Source organism: Portunus trituberculatus, chromosome 15 (assembly GCF_017591435.1).
Source record: "Portunus trituberculatus isolate SZX2019 chromosome 15, ASM1759143v1, whole genome shotgun sequence".
In the NCBI taxonomy this organism is placed as follows: Eukaryota; Metazoa; Arthropoda; class Malacostraca; order Decapoda; family Portunidae; genus Portunus; species Portunus trituberculatus.
Genome location: NC_059269.1, coordinates 8,192,277 through 8,206,128, shown reverse-complemented (window position 1 = coordinate 8,206,128; position 13,852 = coordinate 8,192,277). Strand labels below are relative to the sequence as shown.

At 39.4% G+C, this 13,852-nt stretch overlaps 1 long non-coding RNA gene across 1 annotated transcript in view; it reads left to right on the top strand.

Moving 5' to 3' along the window:
• LOC123504304 overlaps positions 1-12,962 on the top strand; it is a 19,500-nt gene extending 6,538 nt beyond the window's left edge. The window contains exon 3 of the long non-coding RNA XR_006674796.1: positions 12,867-12,962. This is a non-coding gene — a long non-coding RNA (uncharacterized LOC123504304). The remainder of the gene's footprint in view (positions 1-12,866) is intronic.
• Positions 12,963-13,852: the final 890 nt, after the last annotated feature.

Genomic DNA, 13,852 nt, shown 5'->3' with positions numbered 1-13,852 from the left:
TCATCAACCAGCACTATCATTATTAAACGAAAATGCCAAAGCAGAACAACTTTTTATTTTCATTCTTTATTTTTATCCAAAGACGCTCTTGCATTGTGTAACACGTAGTATCTTTCATTCTAAAAACAAGAAAAATCAACCGTGGCGAGAACAACAGTATTTCTTAGTGGGGACCATAGACGGTGTCCCTTCCCTCCGTGCACCAGCGCTGCGATCCATCTCCCCGATCAGGCGTACGCATCTGTGGAGCCTCAGAAAAATCAAGGAATGTCTCAAATGCAATCTTTTCCATTTCTCTCGGGATTTCCTTGGCTCTGAATTTAAATGTTTCCTTTGATATCACCCCGAAGACCGATTACTTCCCCTCAAGAGACAGATTCGGTTAACAGCAATCCGTAATTTACGCTAGTGACGTGCCTTTCTCCTTTCTGCGCCGTGTTCTGTCCACCTTCTCACCACCGCCACCATCACCACCGCCGCCTTGTTTGTCCCTTCCTCCTCCCTCTACTGTTCTCATTGCCTTGTGTCTTGCGTAAAGTACTGTTGAGATGGTGTATTCTATTTAGTTTTGTGTTAGGTTAGGTTAGCTTAGGTTAGGTTTCATGGCTGTGACTTCCCTGTTGGTTTGTTTTTGTCTGGTTATTGTTTTTGTTGCTGTTTTTTTTTCCTCGTCCTTGTCCTCGTCCTCGTTGTCGTTGTCATTGTCGTTCTCGTTCTCGTTCTCGTTCTCCTCGTTCTCTTCTCTTCCTGTTCTTGTTCTTCCTGTTCTTGTTCCTGTATATTTTTAGGCGGTACAGATGGACTCTCTCTCTCTCTCTCTCTCTCTCTCTCTCTCTCTCTCTCTCTCTCTCTCTCTCTCTCTCTCTCTCTCTCTCTCTCACCACTTGACTGTCTTGCAGCGTTAGGCAAATTCCCCACACAGGCGAGTGGTGAGGAGTGACACGCACCTCCGTTTATCTCACGTACAAGACGAAGGAAGAGTAAAAAAAACTAGTTAAACCCCCAAAAAAGATAGCGGGAGAGCATCTGTACACGTGTGAATTGGGATGCATGCTGGCGGGGAGTGTCTCGGAGATGAAATACAGTTGGGTGAGTGTGTGCAGTATATTCCTATTTAGCGGAAAGTGAACTTGTATTACTTGATATTTATTACAGCACCTGGTGAGGAGCAGCCGCGGGGCTATTTATGGGGTTGCTGGCGGCGGCTCTGGGACGGGTGCTAACGGGGTCTGGCGGGAAGATTTATGCCGCTCGAGGGACTTGGCCTTACCTCTTCTCTCCTCCCTACTTTCCTATCCTTCCTTCCTTCCTTCCTTGGTTCGTTTCTTTAATTTCATCTTATTCTTCTTTTTCGTATCACTCCATGTCTTTTCTTCTCGTTACTTCTCCCTACCTACTTTTCCTTCCCTTTTCCTTTTCTTTTTTTATCTTTTCTATTCTTTCTAACTTTCTTTGTTCATTTCTTCAGTTTTGTCTTATTATTCTGTTTTGTCTCATATCCTTTCATTCCATTTTCTTTTCGTCTCTTTCCTCCTTTCTGCTTATCCTTCCTTCTTTCTTTTTTTTTTCCTTTCTCTATCCTTTATTTCTTAATTTCTTTCCTTTCGTTTTATTTCTCTAACTTCACAATCGTGTCTCTCCTCCGTTCTGTTTCTTTCATTCTCTATACTTTATTTCCTCCTTCCTTCCTTTCTTCCTGCCTACACTTCTTGTCCTTTCTTACCTTATTTCTTTAGTTTTGTCTTATTCATCTATTCCTTCTTTTTTCTTTACTTCTTTTACATATATCATTTTATTCCATTTCCTTCTTCTTTCTTTCTATTTGTTCCTTACTTCCTTTCACTCTTTTCTTTATACCTTTTGTTTAATTTTATTCCTCTACTTACTATCTTTCTTTCTATCTACCTTTTCATTCTTTTCTTTCTTTCCTTCCTTCCTTCATTCCTTCCTTCTTCCTTTCCTTCTGTTTTTCTTCCATCCGTCTTGCCTGCCTCCCTTTTCCTTCTGTCCATTTATACCCTCTCCATCCCCCACCATCTTCTCGCCTTGCCTCCTCTCCCTCCAACCTTTCCTCCTCCTTCTCTCCACTCTCTCCCTGCCTCTACGGACTCGTGAGAACCTTTCTAATAATAAAAAAAGAATAAAAGGAAAGGGAGAGAGGGATGACATAAGATACCTTTTTGAGATGGAAAGCTGCCGTTCTCTAATTATTAATACTAAAAATGGAATATTAGACTTTTTTTTTTATATAAGCCCAACCTCTTTCTAGCAAATACGGGACTGAATTAGAGAAGAAAGGAAGCGGGAGGAGATTAAGTTAAAGTAGAAAAATGGTATTAAGTGACGCGCATTACCTTGTTCTCCCTTATTCTGTGGGGTTATGTAATTTGTAATAGGAAGGTTTCTAGTTCCACGTCCTTGTTTGTTTTACCCGCTGTTGACTATAGAATGGAGGCTCCGGGAGAGATTTTAATTAGTGTGTCATAAATTTCCCCTCAGTTGAATTTCCCTTAAGAGCGTTATATCCGCAAGATTTCCCCGCGTGATTGTTATATTCCCTTTCAGTAGGTTAGGTTAAGTTAGGAGAATTTGTCGTAGTATTTGTCAGGTTAGGTTATCTTAGGTGTGCAGGATTTGCTATGGCATTGGGCTAAGTCGTGTTTGATTAAATTTAGGAGAATTTGCCACGGAATTAGTTAAGGTTGAAATTAGTCATGCTACTACTTACAACCACCACCACCACCACTACCATCACCACCACCACCACCACCACTACTACTACTACTACTACTACTACTACTACTACTACTACTACTACTACTACTACTACTACTACTACTACTACTACTACCACCACATCGCTATCATTAACATTTTACTACCACTAATGCTGATTTTCTCCCACATGGCGTAACCGGGAGTGAGGAAGAGCAGGGAGTGAAGGATTACAGGGAGAAAAGGAGGACAGGTCGTGAGGGAGGATGGGTAGTGATAGAGGCTAGGAAGTGAGGGAGGGGAGGGAAGTAAGATTTCACGTCAATATAGCCGCAGTGGATAAAGGCAGCGGCAAATCAAAGAGAGCGACTTTATGGCGAAAATGGCGGTACGAGCTAATTACAGGCGGGTTAAGTCACAGGGGGGCTGAGTGAAGACATGCTCCTTTTCTTCCTCCCTCCCTCACCAGTCCTTCTTCTTCGTCTTCTTCTTCTTCTTCTTCCTGGTTAGTCATACGTGCAATGATTATGTGATGTGAAGAGAGAGAGAGAGAGAGAGAGAGAGAGAGAAAAGGGTCTTACTGTATGAGTATTTTAGGTAGTCTCTTTCATGTGGACTGGTCTTAGTGGTGCCCTCCTCCTCAGCCCACTCCATCAAACCCAGGCTGGCTCCTAACCACCCCAGACTTGAGTGTGTGCAAAAACTCCCTGCGCTTTGACATTAATTTTCTTAAGTGATTCGAGCTGTTCAGGAATATGTATATATATTTTTTTTCTCTGGACCGAGTTTCCAGAGTCATTGGCAGTTAATTTCTGGAATGGACTTTCCCCTCCGTTCAGTCACCCATTTTGAGTCGGCAGTCGGCGAGGCAGCTTTGAGCCATTGCACTGATTCTCCCTTGTGACGCGTGAGCTAAGATGCGCTCGGCTTGTGATGCTCAGAGATGCCAGGCAGTGGGACGTTACTTCTTCACGTGAAAAAATGTTGAATGTTTAAAGATTCCAAGACGAATTTGAGTGTTTCGTGGGTTATTTATATTTATTAAGTGAATTTTACGGCTTATAGAATCATGTTCGGTATGAAAACATGCTTTTTTAAATCGTGAAATACGATATAGGAGCTTTGTATAAAACAAAATATAATTGTGATTATGTGTAACTCTAAACTTACGTTATTCCCGTTACCACCGATGTTTATGTTTATAAGAAGGCTTTGCTTTCAGTATTCAACGATAAAACAAAACTAAAAAACTATAATCTTTAAAGAGTACTCAGTATTTTGTAGTGTTTTGAAGAAAATGTCTGAAAAGTGGTCAAGTAATATGTAAATTTGATGTACATTGTTACTGTTATTTCTAAATCGAACGCTTATTGTATAAATTTGATTCGTCAGATTTCGAGAAAAACCTAGTATTTAGTTTAAGGTGGAGAATAGCAGGGTAAAAAGTAGAAAAAAACAAAGAATAAAAGAGAAAAAGATAAAGATGGTGATGAAAATGATATACAATAAGAAGAAAGGCAGCAGTAGCAGCAGAAGAGGAAGTACAAGCAGAGTAGGAAGGATAAGAAAAGGAGAAACAGGAAGGAGAATAATAATAAAAAAAAACAGAAGGAAAATGGGAAATAAGGAAAAAATAGAAAAAAAGTAGAAAAGTAAAGCAAACGAAGAAAAGGATAAAAAAGAAAAAAAGAACCGAAATAAAACAAAAGAAAATAAAAACCAGAAAAGAGCAAAATCAATGTAAAATGGCAATAATCACAAAAAGAAAACGAGGAATCTTTTTAATGCTCTTCCTTGTGGTTGCAGCTAAACATGTTAAGGATTTTCCAGCAACAATTAGGGACGTAGTGGTGCTGTCACTTGGATTGTCGCTCTGACGGTTGCCGCTGATTGGGGAAAGAGTTGAGACTGGTGGGTGTCTGTTTGCTGATGGTGGTTGCTTGAGTAATGTTAAAAAGATATTCAGTTTTTGTTCTACCTTATTCTCTCTCTCTCTCTCTCTCTCTCTCTCTCTCTCTCTCTCTCTCTCTCTCTCTCTCTCTCTGACAGTCTTAAATAAACAAAATTTCTTACTAAGCGACATTATTGTTGGACTTTTTATGCAGACAGGCTGATACTGACAGGTAGATAGAGTAGTAGATAGGAGGTACCAAACAGAAAGGCTGATAGATGAACAAGTAGATGAATAACTAATTTTTTTTTTTTTTTTACTGAACGACGTTATTGTTGTACTTTCTATGCAGGCAGACGGATACTAGTAGACAATTAGATAGGTAAATAGGTAGATAGTTAATTATAGACATTGCCGCCTAAGCTGATATAGATATTGTTGAAGGTTGTGGTTCGAGGAAGAATGTTTTGTGGAATAGCACGCTTAGACTTTTCATACGAGTTCATCTCAGTCTGTTATTTTAGTTCAAGGGAATATAAAACAAGCCACGTTAACTTAAATGACTCCGAAACCGAAATACTATGCAAGACGTGAATTTCCTGGTTGTTTCTAGTGTTGTGTTTAGGCATTTCAGATCACGATACCGAGAAAGCCATCATTTGCATCTAAGGATACAGGGAAAACCAACCTTTGCATCTCGAAGTTATACTGAGAGAACCATCCTTTACATCTCCTGGCGATACTCAGATAACCATCCTTTGAATCATCGTGGTGAGAGAGAGAGAGAGAGAGAGAGAGAGAGAGAGAGAGAGATTCATAGCAGTAATGGCAGATAAACTAGTATTGGCAAGCCCATTATCCCCAGGGCCTCCCCCCAACATCGCGGCCCTGCTCGCTCCTTCCCTATGATAGTGACTGATGGTCCCGCGTGCTGCCGCTGCCTAAGGATGATAAACTCCAGATCTCACACTTATTGCCCTGGCCGTGCCTCGGAGCTATAACCACTTTGTTTTTCGCTATTTCTCGCCTACAATAGCCACCTTTAGCCACTTACGGAGATTTTATCGGGCCCGCCCACCCATGGAGCTCCACTTCACTCAATCTCCTTGGCACACACCGGCCTGTGTACAGCGTCCCTTTCCCTCGCTTACGCAGACTCATTTTTCTTGTTTTTACGGGGTTATGGTTCTTATGTGTGTTAATGTGTGAAGTAATGATGGAGTGGTCTCAGAATGCTTTATGTGGTTTATTTATTTATCTTTTTTTATCTATTTGGTTTTTGATGCGTGTTTATTCATGACATGTTTTCTTTATAGGTTACGGTTTTTAAAGGTGTTAATGTGTGAAGGATTGATAAAATGATTCTACAAGCAAAAGCGTTTTCTGCAATGAATGTGAATTTATAGGGCACGAGGGAAGTACATAAATACCGTCATCCCAACACAATAGACAAAACACTCATCACATGGTAAACAGTAAAACACTTTTTTTTTTTTTTAAGTATTCGAAAACAGAAATAGGGTTTCGTATTTGTAGTCAAGCACTTACATTCTGGAATTTCTCATGACAAAACCAGAAGACTAGTTGTTAGGCGGACCCGGCAGACTGTTGTTCACAATGTGGAGGGAGGGAGAGTGGCGGCGAGGGCAGATTAGAGCACGTGGTCACTGAAAGACCTCGTCTGACTCCCTGGACAGCCGCGCCCTGGCATTCGTTCCCTACCGCTGAAGTCTCCTTCATTGTCTCATTGTGAGGATTAGACAGAGGCCACGCCGGGTTGGCTTAGGGCGTCGTGGCGGGAAACTTGTAGCGTGAAAGGAAACAAAGAGCAAATTGTCTCCGTCTGGTTTGATGTCCGGAACCACAGGCTCTGTATACATACAGGCTGTGAGCTGAGTGCGCCGATCCTACATCACTGGCTCCATACACACACACACACACACACACACACACACACACACACACACACACACACACACACGAATATTGTGAAAGTAAAAAGAAAGTGTTTAAAAAAATATTTCTTTGATCACGATGAAAGGATGGGAAAAGAAAACACTTGTCTGTTTGAATTTAATCGGGTTGTACAGTTCTAGTGAAAAATTCAGAAAAACAACTCGCTTGAATATATTCGTTTAAAAAATAACGTTTATAATCACAGCGAAAGAATAATGATAATAATTGTAATAGAAATAATAGTTATAATAACACTAATAATAATTTTAATAATAATAATAATAATAATAATAATAAAAATAATAATAATAATAATAATAATAATAATAATAATAATAATAGTAATAAAAAAAAAAAAAATAATAATAATAATGATAATAATGATAGCAACACAACAACAAGAACAAGAACAACAAGAACAACAACAGCAAAAATAATAACAACAACAACAATAATAATAACAACAATAATAATAACAATAATAATAATAATAGTAATAATAATAATAATAATAGTAATAATAATAATAATAATAATAATAATAATAATAATAATAATAATAATAATAATAATAATAATAATAATAATAATAATAATAATAATAATAATAATAATAAAATAATGATAATAATGAAATAATAAAATAATGATAATAATAATAAAGAACGCTTGTAAATTGCTATAAGACTTTAATCAGCTTGTACAGTCCTTGGGCAAGAACTTTTGGAATACTCTTCTTCCAAACCCAAGCATGGCATCCTCCCTTCCAGTGAGCTAAGATGAAGCAGGCTGGAGGAGATACTATTCATAAGCCCTCATAGAAAGAGAGTAAAAGAGAGTAACAAAAGGAGTGAGAGAACTTGAAAAGGAAATACACAAGTAATAGTTTCAGTGTCACCAACCGCCACTGAGACACGCCCCAGCGCTACCGCCTTTCTATATGCAAATCCTGGTCTCCGCCCTCACTTCTAGATTGTACCCTTGAGCGGCCACTCCTCACGTGACGACACCGAGTATTTGTTTTCCCGCGGGATATGCGTGATCGTGTTAGTTGGCTCGGTTACTGAATTATGGAAGGCAGGAGTACTTATGGAAAGGCTGGGAGAATCACTCTTGTGGGGATACACGTTGAACAAGAGGAGGGGAGACTTAAGCGATGACATGCAACTTGTGTATAAACACGGACCTTCACTTCCACTTCGCCAGGAAAATCCGAGGAACCAGCATTCACACCCGAAGAGATTGCATGTGTTGAGTGGGGTAGGAGGGCGTGAAGAGGAGTGCAGTTAAACAGGAAGGCTAAAGGGAGGAGATGGTGTTTGCGAGTACGATGCTACAAGGGAGTATATGAAATCAGGTGCGAAAGGTGTTTACCTGCAGCCATATAAGGGGGATCAGCGGGAATGGGCGCCGGTTGTTGTTGGTTCACTCTGAGGTGATTGGGGCGAGTGTGTGTGGCAGTGTGTGGTGCTTAGCAGGTTACTTACAAAACAACAGGCCTAAATATGCGTCCTTGTATTCATTATACTGACAAAAGCACGCGGGGAGTTAAAAGTGATGGAAAGAAATGTACAAGATGTCGACGCTAATCTAGTGAGACAAAAAGTAAAGAAAACCAACTTAAAAATAATTTAGCATTTGTACATTATGCTTTTATTCTCATTTAGGGAACTGTGAGCTGTACCTATGGGTAAAAATGTTTGAATTAAAAAGGCAAACAGGAGTTATGCACACACCAATACTTCAGTCACAATCTCCCAGAGCTTGACCAACCTGTCCGGCAATTTGAAGACTCAAATAACAGAGGGCGCATAATTTCTGAATAAGAACAGTATGCATCTAAGTTTACAGTACATTATCCTAACATTAAACATCATCAGGTATTTAAAAGAATATTTTGTATGGTGACTTCGCTAGACTCATTGAACCTCAGACCTTTAGTGCATTAGGAAACTTTATCTGATGAAGACTTCGCTCTCATAACCTGTCAGTGCATGGGACGCTTGAGTTGTGTGGGAATGGCAGCGCTGCACATTTTCCTGGCTGATCTTCCTTCTCTGATTGATGGTTGTGCTTTTTTTTTTTGGTGAAATTGAAGTGGAATCTCGGCGCGGTCAGGAAATTTCATTCCGGAAGGTAACGGAGTCTTCTCCTTCAAGAGGACTGTTTGCTTGTGTAGAGATGTATTGCTTGAGAGAGAGAGAGAGAGAGAGAGAGAGAGAGAGAGAGAGAGAGAGAGAGAGAGAGAGAGAGTTATTATTATGATTAATAATGTTATTACTACTACTACTATAATGATAATAGTAGTAGTAGTAGTAGTAGTAGTAATAAAAATTATTATCATTATCCTTATCATTATTGTCTTTATAATGATAATAATAATAATAATAATAATAATAATAATAATAATAATAATAATAATAATAATAATAATGATAATAATAATAATAATAATAATAATTATTATTATTATTATCATTATCTTATTATCATTTTTATTATTGTTGTTGTTGTTGTTGTTGTTGTTGTTGTTGTTGTTGTTGTTGTTGTTGTTGTTGTTGTTGTTGTTGTTGTTGTTGTTGTTATTATTATTATTATTATTATTATTATTATTATTATTATTATTATTATTATTATTATTATTATTATTATTATTATTATTATTATTATTATTATTAGTAGTAGTAGTAGTAGTAGTAGTAGTAGTAGTAATAGTAGTAGTAGTAGTAGTAGTAGTAGTAGTGGTAGTAGTAGTAGTAGTAGTAGTAGTAGTAGTAGTAGTAGTAGTAGTAGTAGTAGTAGTAGTAGTAGTAGTAGTAGTACCTAGTAGGAGGTGGTGGTAGTAGTAGCAGTAGTAGTAGTAATAATGTAATTGACCTGACACCTACAAAGATGATGTGCATACACACACACACACACACACACACACACACACACACACACACACACACACACACACACACACACACACACACACACACACACACACACACACACATCTATGTATGTGCGCTGTTACATACCGTTTTAAAGTATTGATGAAAATTACTAACTTTCCATTTAACTGCCATGGTTAATTGCCTTGTGTGTGTGTGTGTGTGTGTGTGTGTGTGTGTGTGTGTGTGTGTGTGTGTGAGAGAGAGAGAGAGAGAGAGAGAGAGAGAGAGAGAGAGAGAGAGAGAGAGAGAGCGTATATTTCACCTATCTATCTAACTTTCTAACATATCTAACATCTAATTTCTTTCTTCCTTCCATCATCTCCTTCACTCCACTAATTCCTTCATATTTCCCTCGTGCTTACTTGGGAGACCTGTACAGAGCAACCTACCTCTCTTAATCTAACTTTGCTACCACCATTCAACATGCAAATTTCAAAACTTAATTAGAACAACTTACACTCGTTTAGAACTGTTACGTTAATTGGAAAAAAAGTTTAATGAGGAAGGTTGTTGGGATGGTGTTCAGAAATTGGGTTGTACTACACACGTTCTTAAATTATAGGATATATAGGGTACGTGTTCTCGTGTTCTAGACAGATGTAGGCGTAATAGGACAGTGTGTTGTGGATGGGTATGAGTTAAATAAGCTACGTGTTTTAGATGAGCGTGGGCTTAAACCCTTCAGTACAATGACGCGTTTTTATATTTATTCTGCTTAGTATTTGGCAATCTTATATAACTTCAGAAACATTTGTAGGTGTTGAAATGGTAAAAACTGGTCATTAATCTTCTGACCTCCATAGACCTTTCCTAATGTCAATAAAATCGTCTAATCACACCCCAAACTCATGATAAAAATGCATTTAATTACTGAAGGGGTTAATGGGTTATTTTCTGGAAGTATATAGGTTAGATGACGCTGAGCATTTGTTCATATATGTTTTTGATATGTGCGTAATTAATGGGACTATGTGTTTAGATAGGTATGAAGTGAGTCATGTTAAGTGATCATGGCAGGTATTGCTTAAATAAGAATGAGTTTTAGGCATGTGTGGACTTAATAAGACTTAGCTTTCCAGACTGGTGTGAGCTTGATCCATTTGCTTTTTCGAGACTGGTGTAGATTACGTAAGTGTGCGTGTGCCAAACAGGTATGCGTTAAGTAGGAGTGAATATTCTTGATAGGAGTTGATTTAATAGAAGTATGTTTTCTAGGCAGGTGTGGGATGAATGGAGCTGTATTCTTGACAAGTGTAGACTTGATGAGACTGATTGTAGACAGGTGTGACTCAAGGCTGCGTGCTTTAGATGACTTCAGTTTGTATTGCATATTTCAAACACTTGTGGATTAGATGGGGCTGTGTTTTTAGACAGTAGCTACACAGGGTTAATCAGGGCGACATGTGCTATATTCCTCACGTTCACTTTCACTTTATCGATAGAAAAGTTAAAAATACCTCCTGTACTTGCATGTGTCACAGTCATTTGGAAGTCAAGAGTATGCGGGCGGTAGAGTTTTGTTCATTTGGAGCGTGAAGCGAAATTTAGTACGTGAGATCATAGCAGCGTTATTCTTAGTGGATTACTACTGTGTGCATGTTCGTGTCCTTGTTGTTTGAGTCTGTATAGGGGAGTGAGTGTTTGGTTGGTTGGTCGATTGCATGGTTTGTTGCTTGGCTGACTAAATGTCTGGTTCTTTGCTTGGTTGGTTTGTTGATTGCCTGGTCTTTTGATTGACTGATTTATTGACTGACTTCAGTATCAGGGTCATATGATCCCTAAAAGCTTTAGACATTAACCAGATTGCCCTACTTTATCTCTTGGGTGTCGTGGCATTGTAGTAACTATCGTAGATAGAGCCAATGGTTTCTCAAGCGTATAAGATTAGTTCGAATCCTAGCAGTGATTCGAAGCTTCGAAATATACACGCTCAAGATAACGGTTCTTAATTACCAAAGCCAGAATTTCTAATTAAGAAAGCACCGTTGTTTGCCTCTTTAGTGTAGGCCAAGGGCGAAAGATGAACTGTTGGTTTTCGGACTGTAAAGGCGAGTGAGTAGTGATGGGCTTCTCAGCAGTTTCTTTGACGAAGTGCGGTTCAATTGGAGTTTGGAATCGTTGATGAACCTACTCAAGCAAGGATGGTGCTTTGGTCTTGAGTTCCACACGTGTACACGATGAGTTTCCTCGCATTCCCGCTCTTATACTGAATCACCCTTTTTGCCTTCTGATCGTGTGACAAAGTCTTTATCGAGTTCCGTAGCTTCGTATACTAACCCATACCTACCATTATGATATGAATGACCTTCAATACTGAGTCTGGTATAGTAATTTCCCCAGCTGAGAACACGCGAACATGGTAACTTTATTACTTGGCAATGATCTCACACGCTCATTGGCTGACACTTTCACGTTTTCTTTCCAAATGTGCATCAAATTTGTACCTCGATGAAAACCCTTAGTTATTTGTTCTATATCAGACTGTTTGTGCATGAAAAGTACCTGGAGATTATAGATGAATAAGTGTATTAGTAAAAATATAGGGTCGGACAAGATTAGCTTCGTCCAGTTAGCGGGTGCAGGCCCAGTGGCAGTGCTAGTGCTAGTGCTGAGGTGCTTGCGTGACTGAGATGGCATGATTACTGTGCTAGAGGCAGCGAAACAGTGTAGCTTGCCATTATAGGGTACGTGAACAGCTGTACCTTGGCGCCTGTACGTAGGTGTGTATATAATGTAGTTGTGTAGTATATGTGGCCATGTAATTTGACTATAATCTTTTATCTTAGTTCCTAAAATGTCTAGTGTATTACAGTGTACGTTGTGGTTGATAATGAGAGAGAGAGAGAGAGAGAGAGAGAGAGAGAGAGAGAGAGAGAGAAAATTGTTTCAAAGTATTTTTCGCTTCCTTTGTTTCCTTCCATCCTCTTATTTCAGTTACATTTTCTGTCTCATTCTTCACTGCATTTCTTCGCTTCTGTCACCTTCCTCTCCTATCACCTCTTAATTTTTCTCCATCACCTTAAATTTCCCTGCACGCATTTTATCCGAACGACTCTCTCTCTCAATCATCCCTCACTCTCTTTCCTCTGCTTCGTTCATCTCTTCTTCGCCACCTCCTCTTCCTTCCTTCTTTCATTTGTTTTCTGTCCGTACTAACTTTACTCCTTATATTCAGATTCCTCCCATGATTTCTTTTTCTCCCGTTTTCTTTCTCCTTTCCTTTCTAAATCCTCTCCTGCGTTTTTCCATCTTCCTTTTCTCCGTCTCCATTCCTTTTAGGGGGTAGCAGAATAACAAGATGATTTCGAAGCCTGCCAAAGAGGTTCTCCCCATAAACTATTTCTTTTCTCTCTTCTCCTTTCCAGCTCGCGTCCTCGTCATTTCTTGGCTTTCTACAGCGGGAACAGACAAGTCACCACGTCCTAATATAAGGTCATTGCATGAAGACACCCATACTAAACAGGTAAGCAGAGGTGATTGATACTGTTCAGCTCTTTCAGTGTCAGGTGAAGAACGGTGTATTTTTAGGGAACCATCTAACGCTAACTAATCACTTCACTCATTGTTTCCCTGCACGCTCCAGCACTTGAAAGTATCCAAAGATTTTTTTGTACTGTCTTCTATTTATTATTTCTTCTCTTTTCTTGCCAGATTTACTTGATTTATGAAGTGTTTCCCTTTTTTATTATCCTTGAAATATATTTGTAAACTCTCTCTCTCTCTCTCTCTCTCTCTCTCTCTGCGTGAATGTCGGTGCAAAATGGTTCCGAGGTAACGAGAGTACGGATTCAATGGGGAGGAAGGGACAGGAAGCAGCGGAACACGACGCAGCATGTTCCTCTCTTGTTCATGGATGGCGCATTATCTAGCGGCTCAGTCAGAGAGAGAGAGAGAGAGAGAGAGAGAGAGAGAGAGAGAGAGAGAGAGAGTAGCATATAGACATTTTAAAAGTACCGAGGTCTTCTTAATCAAGATATTATTCCTCGCCTTTACAACTGGTATTCATTGGCGCCCCGCGAGAGCCTTGCTACCTACAAAGTGCTGGATGGCAACCTACCACCACCTGCACCTTCCCACGAGGCTACCTTCCTACTTCCTCCCCTCCACCCCTTACCACACCATTGCCACCACCACCACCACCACTCCCCTCTCCTACATTGCTCAACCTCCTCTCTTCCACTGTTCTTTCTCCTCAACTCACCATCATCCCCTCTCTCTTTTTCGCCCTTTATCTCTTCCCTCCTTCAACCCCTCCCTTCATCTTTTTATATTCCTCCACTTCCCTCTTCCTTCCTCTCTCTCTTTCCCTATCTTCCAGTCAACTTTTCATCTCTCCTTATCCTTTCTCATT